This window comes from Palaemon carinicauda, chromosome 6 (genome assembly GCF_036898095.1).
Source record: "Palaemon carinicauda isolate YSFRI2023 chromosome 6, ASM3689809v2, whole genome shotgun sequence".
Lineage (NCBI taxonomy): Eukaryota > Metazoa > Arthropoda > Malacostraca > Decapoda > Palaemonidae > Palaemon > Palaemon carinicauda.
The window spans coordinates 71,323,848-71,335,680 of NC_090730.1; the positions used below are offsets into that span (position 1 = coordinate 71,323,848).

Sequence of the window (11,833 nt, forward strand, 5' to 3'; positions counted from 1 at the left end):
ATTTTAAATTCTGAAAAAAATTAAACATTTTCAATAACCTTACAAATTTAATTTCACAGATCAGATTTCTCCATTTTTATTCCTCTTTCCAACAATGTCTTTGGGTTTGAGATATCTTTGTAAATAATGGAGATACATTGTTCTGAACGTCAATAATTATAAAGCTGAGATATCGTCCCTAAAAGGTTGGCAACAAGAATACAAATAAAAATATCATAATATCATGAAACACTATTTTTAACGTCAATGATAATAGGAAGCTATTCTAAAATATTTTAAAATAACTAAACTTGTTTACTTTATAGCTTTATCTGGTAATTACCGCAAGCATGGTCCCTAGTCACCCCTCCCCCAACATCCCATTGGAGTACTACTCACTCAAGGTGAGGGTACCAGGAGGTGCCACCTCCCTCTTTGTTGCCTGGTTCTGCGTTTAAAAAGCACTACCTTCATAGTCTTTACTCTCCCCAGTGTTTTTTTTTTTCTTTTTCTTGGCATCTACATCTTCAGCCTGTTTTTATCAAGAGATGGTAAGGATTCACGAATATCAGTACTCATGCCAAACAATGCTGTAAGAAGATTGCTTCTTTCATATCCAAAATTGTGTTCTAGAGTGGTTGTTTCGGCAACAAATATGAGACAATGTAATCCAAAACGGATTTTGAGCCAAGCGAAAAAACTATTTTTGGGTGAGATGGCCATGTCGTCCTGATGGAAGTTCCTTAAAGTAGCTTCCTAAGGGATATATGTGCTACAGTGATATTCCCAGAGAATTTTACCTTTAGGTATCAAGAATTCTAACTCCTGGCGTGAATATCCTTAAAATTTCTCCCAAGAATATCACATAATATCAGCGGATGCATTCTTGACACGCCTCCATAGCAATCTGCACCCCAAACAGCGTTTTGGCTTCGAGGAGGATGTGGCAAAATAAAAGGGAGCCATCCAAAGGCTCTCCCCGCTCTCGTAATACTGTTGGGAATACAACAGCGCCATTCCCACGATGGCGGACATTCCTTGTAGCATTGAGCGTGGTGTTACAGATACAGTACCACGGGAGCGATACTGTGAAGATCTTTTCTTTTAGAAGAGATGGGTGGGTCCATCAGGATGACATGGCCATCTCACCCAAAAATAGATTTTTCGCTTCGCTCGAAATCCGTTTTTTGGGCTCAAGCCATGTCGTCGTGATGGAAGCATACCAGAGCATTAGTGTATCTGTGGATTTTTAATCAGTGCCTTAACCTTATAGCTACCTTTTCTATGGTCATGGGGACCACATGAGACAAGGGACGTTACCGTTATTCGTCACCATCACTAATCATAACCAATGTTAGTGCTTCCTGCCTCCTACAGGGAAGAGTCATTCTAGAAAGTAGAAAAGGGATCTTGAGGTTAACATACATAGTATGACCAAACATAAGTACACACTGAATATACAAATAGTCTCATAGTTGTATATTTTGCTAAAATAACATCAGTGTCTCTTATATCTAAAATTTGATGCATACAAATATATGAGGGATACTTACTTTGGTAAGTTAAAGAACTCTAGCATGTATACATACAATTGTCTGGCGAAGGTGGACGCACTACATTCTAATAGACATTTATTACTAATAAATGACTAAAAGATGTTCAGTAAAACGAATGTAGTATGACAATGGGATTATACCTGTAACAAGTAGAGAGACTATATTTCCTTCTGGAAGGAAGAAATGATGAGTGCCACTCTCAGACTGAAGAAAAATTATAAAACAATTTCTCTTCATAATTCCTGTACTGGTTACTTCTATCTGCACTGTGTACTTCATACACCGGCACTAGTGCTATCTGTATAATTCCACACCAGGGATTTTGAACAGAGCTAGTGTTATCATGGTAACACTTAATTAAAGGAAGTTACACCTAAGAAGGGTGACCAATTCTCCATTTAATTGACAGTCCCAGTCAATTAGCTGTTCATCATAGAATTAGACGGCAGGTTAAATATTCTACCTGGCGTCACCACATATTGCTTCAGATCAGGGATTTGTCTAGCATAGTGTATGTAGAACACTCTGGAGGATTCTCATCCGTTACATGTGCGAGGACATGTGAGGTCCCAAACCATAAACTGTTTACCACAGTAATTAGGGGGCAGGTTTTAATACACTACATGCCGCCACTACGAAATGTTTCAGTTCATGCACTTGTTTTGCATAGTGTTTGTAAAACACTCTGGATGATTTCCATCCAGTGTATGAACGAAGGCACTCAAAGTCCATATACTGAAAGAAGTTCAGTGATGAAGCAATCTTTCTCGGATCATGACCTGCGGGAGTACTGTTCGGATCTGCTCTACGAATAAAGTAGGTGAGCTTCGCCCTTAGTTGTTTTAAGGATAAATTTGATCCAGAAGTTTCTCCTTTAAAGAGCTGTCCTCCCCTGAAGTCTGAAGTTCTACGAAGATAGACCTTTAGAAACTCTACAGGACATAGAGAGACATCTTCCTTCAGAGGGCAGATTCTCCAGGGACCCCACCTCTTAGTGGGTAGCTCGTTTTTAGCGAGAAAGGATGGATCAGGAAATAGATTCAGTTCTCCCACTTCCATGAACTAAATGTGACCCTCATCTCTGGATAGGGCCACTATTTCACTAACTCTAGCCCCGGAGGCGATAGCGAACAGAAAAATAACCTTTTGGGTTAGATCCTTAAAAGAACAATCTTCATTGTTCCCAGATGAGGCATAATGTAAGACCTTGTCCAAAGACCAAGAGATGGGTTTTGGTGGTACCACGGGCTTAAGCCTAGCACATTCCTTCGGAATCTTATTAAAGATTTCATTCGCCTGATCCAATTGAAAGGCATATAGGAGAGGCCTAGTCAAGGCTTACTTGCACGTATTTATCGTATTGGCCGCCAGAACTTGGCTATGACGGTGGACAAAGAAGGACAGCCAGAAGTTCATCGAAATTTCTTTCGGTCCTTTTGCTTTGACAAAATGCAACCCACTTTTTCCAGGAAGACTCATATTGTCTTCTAGTTGACTAGGCCTTGTATTCTTCTTCTTCTTCTTCCCAGCTTTATCCCTATTCGGGGTCGCCGTTTCTAATGAGTCTCTTCCATCTCCCTCTGTCCTGTGTCATTTCCTCCCATACTCCCTTCTCCCTCATATCATCTCTAATGCAATCTCTCCACCTGGTCTTAGGTCTTCCTCTCCTTCGTGTTCCATCCACCTCCACGTCCATCACTTCTCTTGCCATGTGTTGCCCTTCTCTTCTCATCAGGTGGCCATACCATCTTAACCTTGCCTCTTGCACTTTCTTTGATGCCTCAGTGACTTTTACTGTACCCCTAATATGTTCATTTCTAACCCTGTCCTTTTTGGTTACTCCACTCATCCACCTAAGCATCCTCATCTCGGTTACGTTCAACTTTCTACCCTCTGTGTTCTTTAGGGGTGCTGCTTCCAATCCATATGTCATTGCTGGTCTGACCACTGCCTTGTGCACTCTGCCCTTCAATCTTATAGGGACTTTCCTATCACATATGATACCAGATACCCTCCTCCAGTTGTTCCAACCACACTGAATCCGGTTGTTAATTTCCTCTTCCATGTTCCCCCCATTGTCGATCACTGAACCAAGGTACTTGAATTTATGAACCCTTTTGATGTTTCCTCCGCCTAATTTGATTGTTGTTTGCTGGTCGCCATCCATCTCGGTTGTCATATACTCTGTCTTCTTCCTGCTTATTCTTAAACCTCTACTCTCCAAGGCATATCTCCATCTTTCTAGTTTCCCCTCCAGTTCTTCCCTGTTCTCGGCTACCAAGACTATATCATCTGCATAGAGCAGACACCATGGTGGCTCCTCCCTGACATCCTCTGTTAACACATCCAAGACGATGTTAAACAGGAGTGGGCTTAGAGCAGATCCCTGATGTAGCCCGACTCCAAATTGGAAATTTTCTGTTCTTCCAACTGTAGATCTGACGCTGGTCTTTACATTTCTATACGTCTCCCTGATCATTCTGACATACTTCTCCATCACTCCTCTCTCCCTGAGACATCTCCATATTTCCTGTCGTGGTACTCTGTCATATGCCTTCTCTAGGTCTATAAAGGCCATATGCAAGACCTTTTGCTTCTCTCTGTACTTTTCCATAATTTGTCTCAAAGCGAAAATACCATCCACAGTACTAAGCCCCTTCATGAATCCTAGTTGCTGTCTACCGATGGAAACTTGCTGCCGTAATCTTTCATCCATAATTCTTTCAAATACCTTCAGTGTATGTGACATGAGTTTTATTCCTCGATAATTTTCACAACACTGTTTGTCCCCTTTCTCTTTAAATATTGGGATTAATATACTTTCCCTCCATTTTTCGGGTATTGTCTCACTTTCCATAATCTTTTTCATTAACTGCCACAATATGTCAATTCCTTCCTCATCAAGAGCCTTCCAGGCTTCTGCAGGTATGCCATCTGGTCCCACAGCTTTACCATTTTTCATCTTTCCCAGTGCCCCTCTAACCTCAGCTTTTGTTATTTCTGTGACTGGTCCACAATTTGTGTGTCCGTCTCCTCTTAGAAATCTTTCATTTTCTTCATTCAGTAAGGCCTCAAAATATTCTTCCCATCTCTTTATTATGTCTCTCTCATTTCTCAGTATATTTCCATCCTTATCCTTCATCTGTCTTATGTGTGTTATATCCTTGGTATTCTTATTTCTCATGTGTGCTAGTTTAAAGATCTTTCCTTGCCCTTCCTTGGTATCTAGCTCTTTGTAAAGCTGATCATATGCTCTATCCTTAGCAATTGCTACAATTTTCTTTGCTAATTTATTTGCTTCCTTATAGGCCATCCAGTCCTCTTCCATTTGGGTCCCCTTCCACCTTTTCTTTGCTTCTCTCTTTTGCTTTGTTGCATCCTTCACTTCTTCACTGAACCACCACGTTTCCTTATTTTCGAACATCTTACCACTACTCTCACCCAGTATTTCTCTAGCAACCCGCAGTATTATCTCCATCGTTCTATTCCACCATTCATCAACATCCTCAATTTCATGAGTTAGTTCCTCTAATACTTTTTCTTTAAACTGCCTACAAAGTTCAATATCTTTCAGCTTAAACCATTTAATCCTTTTTGGCCCCTGCATTTTTTTCTTCCTTATTTGTTCAACTTCCATAACCAAGTCCATCACTACCAAACGATGTTACACACTCACATGGTCTCCTGGTATGACCTTACAATCTTTTACCTCGCGCAAATCTTTCCTCTTATACATCAAGTAATCTATCTGGCTGGACCTTCCGCCGCTTTTGTACGTAACTAGATGTTCTTGCCGCTTGTTGAAAAAAGTGTTCGCCAGTACCATATCCTTGGCCACAGCAAAATCAACAATTCTCTCACCCTCTGCATTTCTTTCATCATAGCCATACCCACCATGTATACGGCTGATCACATGGTTATTCTGGCCTACATGCCCATTCAGATCTCCCCCGACAAGGCATCTTTCATCTGCTGGTACCTTTTCCATCTCCTCCTCTAAGTGTGACCAGAAGTGATCTTTCTCTTCATCTGAGCATCCTGACTGGGGTGCATATGCACTAAAGATGTTAACAGTGCAATTTTCAACCATCAGCCTGACCCAAATAATCCTATCATTTCTTCTATTTACTTCAACGATTTCCTTCTTCATTTCACTTGACAGAATTATTCCAACACCATTCCTACCTTCTTTATTTGCTCCGCTATAGAACATCTTATACCCCTTCCCAAGTTCCCTCGCTTTGTTACCTTTCCATCTTGTCTCCTGTACACACAGAATATCTACTCGTCTTGTTTTCATAAGGTCAGCTATTGCCCGCCCTCTTCCTGTCATTGTACCAACATTTAAGGTTCCTACTCGTAGTTCTGGAGCTCTCATCTTTAGCCGCACTCGCTCACGATGCGGTAGCCCTTGCATGTCCACAGAGTTAGGGCGATGTATCTGTGGGTCACTTCCAGGTGACAACCTAGCCCTATTCTCGTTCCTTGTAAGACTCTTTTCATAAAAGTTCTGGCAGGAGATTTTACAGACGGATGCCCTTCCTGACTCCAACCCTCCCTATTTATCCGGGCTTGGGACCGGCACTGAGTTGGGCTGTCTTGCCTTCCCCCAGTGGCTAGGTTAGGCCTTGTATTCTTCTAAGAATTCTATATTGCCTTTTGAGATCCCAAACCTTTTTCTAACTGCTAGAGCGAGAAAATCATGAAATGAAGGGTTTGGGTTCTCTGTGATAAAACGAAGGCAGTTAATTTCTGAATCTTCGGAAATATACCTAGGGTCAGACCTAGGACCAGCCTGATCTAGTCTATCAGCCCTACTAGAGGATCCTCGTATGAAGCTATATAGCGAGGTAGTTTCTTGAAGACGCTCGTGAAGAAGAAGTCGAATTGCAGTTCCGGGACTTGTTCCCATCTGGGGGGGAATACGTCTGCGCCCATGGACCATTCCAACTCTATCGGTTTGTATCGAAATAGAGTATCCACCGTCACATCGTGGATCATTTGTAAATGAACTGCTGGTAGGTGCCATCCCTTTAAGAGAGGGATGGGTAACTTCACCAAGACTGAATGAGACGTTCGAATGTGACGTCTTATTATCGCTTCGGTGTCCCAGATCAGTCGTAGGGAGTCTGATCTGTGTGGAGGGGGCTTCCCCACCCATGAAAGGACCAGCAGAGTCTTGGGACTTTCGTGCTCTATTTTCTGTTAGAGAAGCAATTAAAGAGGGACCGATCTCAGTCTTTTTTTATCTCTTCAAGCGTTTGATGCGTGTTTTCTCCAAGCTCTTAACGCATCTTTCCGGTGTGCCCTTAGCACCAGGTCTGTCACTATAGCGAACTGGGGAAAGTTTAGCGCCTTTTCCTGTTGACGTTTTGGAATTCTGACTGAATACCTGAGTCTCTTGACAGACCTCTCGAGCTCCTTTTATATTTCCAAAGGAGAGGCAAGTTGATGTGACTGACGGCTTCGATGGTTTTTTAAACATCGAAACCCCTGAGCTGGAGAAAGTCGAGACTTCTAGAAGCTTATCTTGCATCCGTGATGTCCCAGGAACCGGGTCATCTCTTTGAATGCACATTGGCCGGACACTTCGGGTGCTGCCCACTCCATCCTCTTGATCAGGTATATTAATACCTGAACTATTTCTAGGCTTGAATTTGACGTGACTAAGTTCGTCAATCCTTTGAAGATACTTAGGACTGTGAGTCCGACACGTATCTTCCTTAGGATGAATGTTACTCTCTGTAACATGAATTTTAGATAGGAGGAAGGTGGGTGGTTAACTGGAAGGTTCCGAAGGACACCTTTCATGTCTGACAAGACTTCGAACACCCATAATTGGAATAAGGTCCATACGTTCAGAAGGATTATCATTCAGAACTTGCTGTTTTTTATGAACTTGTTGAGTGGCGACAAGTTCAGAATGGCTCATTGATATCTTGAGTCCTTCTCGTGAACACGAAGGAGCCTTCCCTGGAACTTGATGAGCTAAAGTTTTCTTACTACCTATATGCTCTTTAGCTCTCAGGTATACTCCTCCAGGAGTGTTTTGAACTGTAGGAGAAGGTAAGGAAATGATGGTAGGGACATTTCTGTTTCCCATCAATGGCTCATCTTGAATAGGCTTTGGACCGAAGGATCGAAAGTCCTGCGATCCTGAGGGAAAGTTCCTCCTAGCCGAAGCGTCTTTATGCTTCGAGTAGTCAGTACGCTTAGACTTTTGACCATCTGCCTGTAGCACCGTGGTCACTGGAATAGTGGGATGTTGTTGAGCAGCCCGGATAATTCCAGCATTTCCGATCTTCTTTTTAGGGTGGGGACCCACAACCACAGAAGATTTTCTCTTTGAAGGAATGCCCCATTTTTGGAGAAGACCTATGTTCTCCATGTTGGCGTTCTTAATTACTTCCTTAGTGACCTTGCGTGTAAGTGATTATTGATTTCTAAAGCCGTAATTCTTCCTTTGGAGAGATTTTTTTATGAGGAATTTATTGTTGATGACAAGGCTTATGATAAGGAACTGGATACGACTGCTCAGATTTAGATAAATGTAGATGACCCGGACTAAATGAACCTTCGACTGATGATGATGATGATGATGATAATGATGATGAAGATTATGATGACGATGTTGATATCCAGGACCCCAATCAGGGAGGTAGTTGTGGTAAATTGCCACACAGTCGATTGTTAACCACCAAGCTGTGGTAGTGTGCCATGAAAGACAGTTCGGCTTGTGGGTGGACGACAGTGTTGGTGTCACATAATATATAAGAACACATAATTTATTTTGATGTTGGTGTGCTGTGTAATTTTGTTAGGTGTTTTTTTTTTTTTTGGGGGGGGGGGGTTATTTGAATGGTGTTACGTTCATTATATATTTAGTGTTAAGTTCTGATTAGTTTAAGTGTGTTTATTTTTATAGTGGATGGTTTATGATTTATATTTAGTGTTTAAGAAATATAGTATTAAGGTTATGTTTTTTTCTGTCCTTTTGTCTAAGAGTCTAGTTTAGATAACGTAAGGCGAAAGTTTGTTTTGTTGAGACAATTGTCATTAGGTGTGATTCTGGGTGTGGGGCTTGTTTTTGAAACATCCCGCCACATTGACTCATTTGGGTTCTATATCCACCCTGGTAAGCATCTTTGTAGTAGATCAGGAGAGGATATGTCAGCGAATATATGAAGTATGTGGGCACGTAAGTCCAAAGGTATTTTCGACAGATCATGTTTTCTTTTTTCATGAGATGGTGTATTTTCTCCACAAGCTTTGGCTTTATAGATAAAGCACCAGGAATTCGCACCAACAGGACAGAAGTTATGACTAGGATTTTCGTCAGTTGAAGTTAAGTGAAAATACTTAGCCCAAATTGCTTTTCTTATGCTTTCAACTGTTGTATTTGTGTTACTTTGCAATGCTTTTCCATAACAACACGGAATATATTCAATAAGCTTTTGCCTTAGCATGTTTTTTCCTCATAGAAATCTCTTTTTTCTAAGTTTTCCCGTCTTTGAGTTATGTCACTCATGTCTTCTTTTCATTTTCATCAATCGGTATCCCATCCTTTTCTCAGCAAGGTTTATGCACTCTTCCTTTACCACTTTCATATTTCTGAAAGAACTATTTTTATTATTCATAGCACAAATAGTATTATAAGCACTTGAGACCCTGTCACCTACTAACGTTGCATAACGAAAACCAATTGCCTCAGATCGAGACCACATCCTTATTGCCTCTTCTGCTTCCATACTTCCAGATTTTGCATAAAAGGTTTTTGTACATTGATGATATTTTTCAATATTTTTAGAACATTTATAACTAATTACTAAGCACTTCTAAATCAGTCACTGTCTCTAAGAATACTTCTATTACAAACCAAACACCTTTATGTGATTGATGGCCACGAGTGAGCCATGTGCCATCGAATGAAACTCCAATGATTATTATCCCATTTTCATCAGGTTCAATTCCCAGTTTATTTATATAAAAATCAGATACAAATTTATGGACCTTTCTTTGCAGCTTCTTCACATGCATTTTCATTTTTTATATAAAAATTCACTGTCTTGAATATGATTCAGCAGTCAGAGCACTGCCCCCAACAAAACCTGACATTTTCCTTAGGCCTGCACGTCCAATTCCATTATTCAGTGAATGAAAAACCTCTTGCAAGTTATTCTGTGAAAACATTTGATTTGATTTCCGGTTCCCATATGCCTGTGGAGGAGCGTTGTACAAAATACTATTACAATCATTGCAGACCACCTCAAATGCAGTATCCCATCTGTTGTTTGTAGGAATAATTTTCATGTTACGTTTACATTTTCTTTTTAGGCACTTCACAACACTTGCTATAGCTTCCAACTGTGAATTATTTATTAAACTAACAGCATCCTAATCTTTAAACTTTTCTTCCTCATTTTCGTCAGCGATCGACATCAGCTTTGTTCGTACTAGTGGGGTTGGAATACGGGGTTCCTCAGTGGAGGAAGTTGTTGTTGTTGTTGTTGTTGCTGTTATTTGCTATAATGATGACGATGCCACAGGTTCAATAGTCAAGAATATAGTTGGAGCTCTTAAATCTCTATCCTCGTCCATAACAATATCATCATCATACACTGCCTGTGATGATTGTTTATTTGCCATTGTATGTGTAAGTACTCCCATTGTATGTTGTTCCAATACGTGGTCGACTCCGCATTTAAAAACTGTATCTCGAATGTTACTATGCTTATTTAACCATCAAAATTTTCTTACAAGGGCTAACTTTTCCTTATTCCTAAATATGATTCATCTTTTGCTTTTAGGCATGATAAATACCACTGCAGTTCACTTGTAAGATAATTAAGAAGAAAATAAGTGACCACACAAAGAGCGCAAGGTACTACACTTCCTTTCACTATGGGTTTGTAGTAAACACTGAGACAATGAGTAATTGTTGAGCTGTGTGTAGGGCGACTAATGAACAGAGCAGCCAAATGTACTATTTATAGTAAAATATCTCTTGATATCCTATAAAAACAATACACTCATCATAGGTTACCGTGAGTTCAAGAACATGGTGCCACGTTACTATGATAGCCAGTGGAGTGCCATAAACCTCTTGGGAAAAAAATGCAATAACCCTGTTATTTATGGGAGAATTAGTACAATACTTTCTCACGAGACTCTTTAGTTGTGGTGCAATTCACCGCCAAAAAAAAAAAAAAACGATTTTTGATATCCCAAAATATATCCATGAAAATTAACGGCGGACGATCCCCTTAATGTTGTAGGTTAATTCTTTATCAACAATTTACTTTATAATTGTACAAAAAAAATGTCTTGGTGTAAGTCTTTTTAGATTTTAAGCAATCAGTGTGTCTCTAGGAAATATTTTAATTCTTCCATTGTACATTGTTACGAGTATTGGTCTCCAGGTCTTCAACTGCGGACTCTCATCTTAATTTGTGGGAGGCACCATCGTTCAGTTACTTCTTTATTCATGTTGCAAGAGATTTGTCATAATTCAAGACGCATGGCATTCCAATATTCCCAAAATGTACTATCCTCTGCACAGTATTAGGTATGCAGTTAATTCTAAGAGTCCTGCCTTCTTCCTCATAAGGCCAAATACTACACATAATTCTAAAAGTTTTATTCTAACTATGACCAGATTGTGAAATGATCATAATCTGGCGTTTGAATCGGTGGAGTTTCAAAAGTTCAAACTTATTGTAAATTATTTTCTGTAGAACAGATTAACATAATTTTTGTCTTATAATTTTGATTATGACTGATCTATTTTAATTTCTTTACTGTAGTCCGGGGCCCAAGGCCGCAATAGAGCTATAATTTTCGATGGACCTGACATCCCCTCCAGTACTTTGCAGCCCATATTTTTTGGGGCAAGAGTAACATCTGCAATTATATTATCAAGAGGCATGTCGGCTGTTCGAATTGCGAAATAAGAATTTTGGTGGATTTGGTATGCTAAGTGTAACAAATAGGACAAAAGGGAAAATATTGAAATTCTGTAAATTTCCTTCTATATTGAAATCATTTCATGAGAATAAAAGTTGTAATTCATTGGGAGTTTTAAAAAGCATGGTGAAGATGATTAAAATTTTGTATATATTACCCACAAAGTAAGATAATTTAAAAATTCAAGTAAAAATGTACTTGGAAGCCATTATAATTAATTTGTAATGTTAAATGCGTACAATGAATATGTGAAAAAGAGAACACCTGTCCAAAAAATAATATATAAAGAATAAATTGTCAATCTCCAAGAAAGTAGTAAAAGAGCAAGTCGAACA

At 39.8% G+C, this 11,833-nt stretch overlaps 1 pseudogene; it reads right to left on the reverse strand.

The window, feature by feature from the left end:
• Positions 1–370: 370 nt before the first annotated feature.
• LOC137643069 (uncharacterized) lies at positions 371–11,460 on the reverse strand (annotated as a pseudogene).
• Positions 11,461–11,833: the final 373 nt, after the last annotated feature.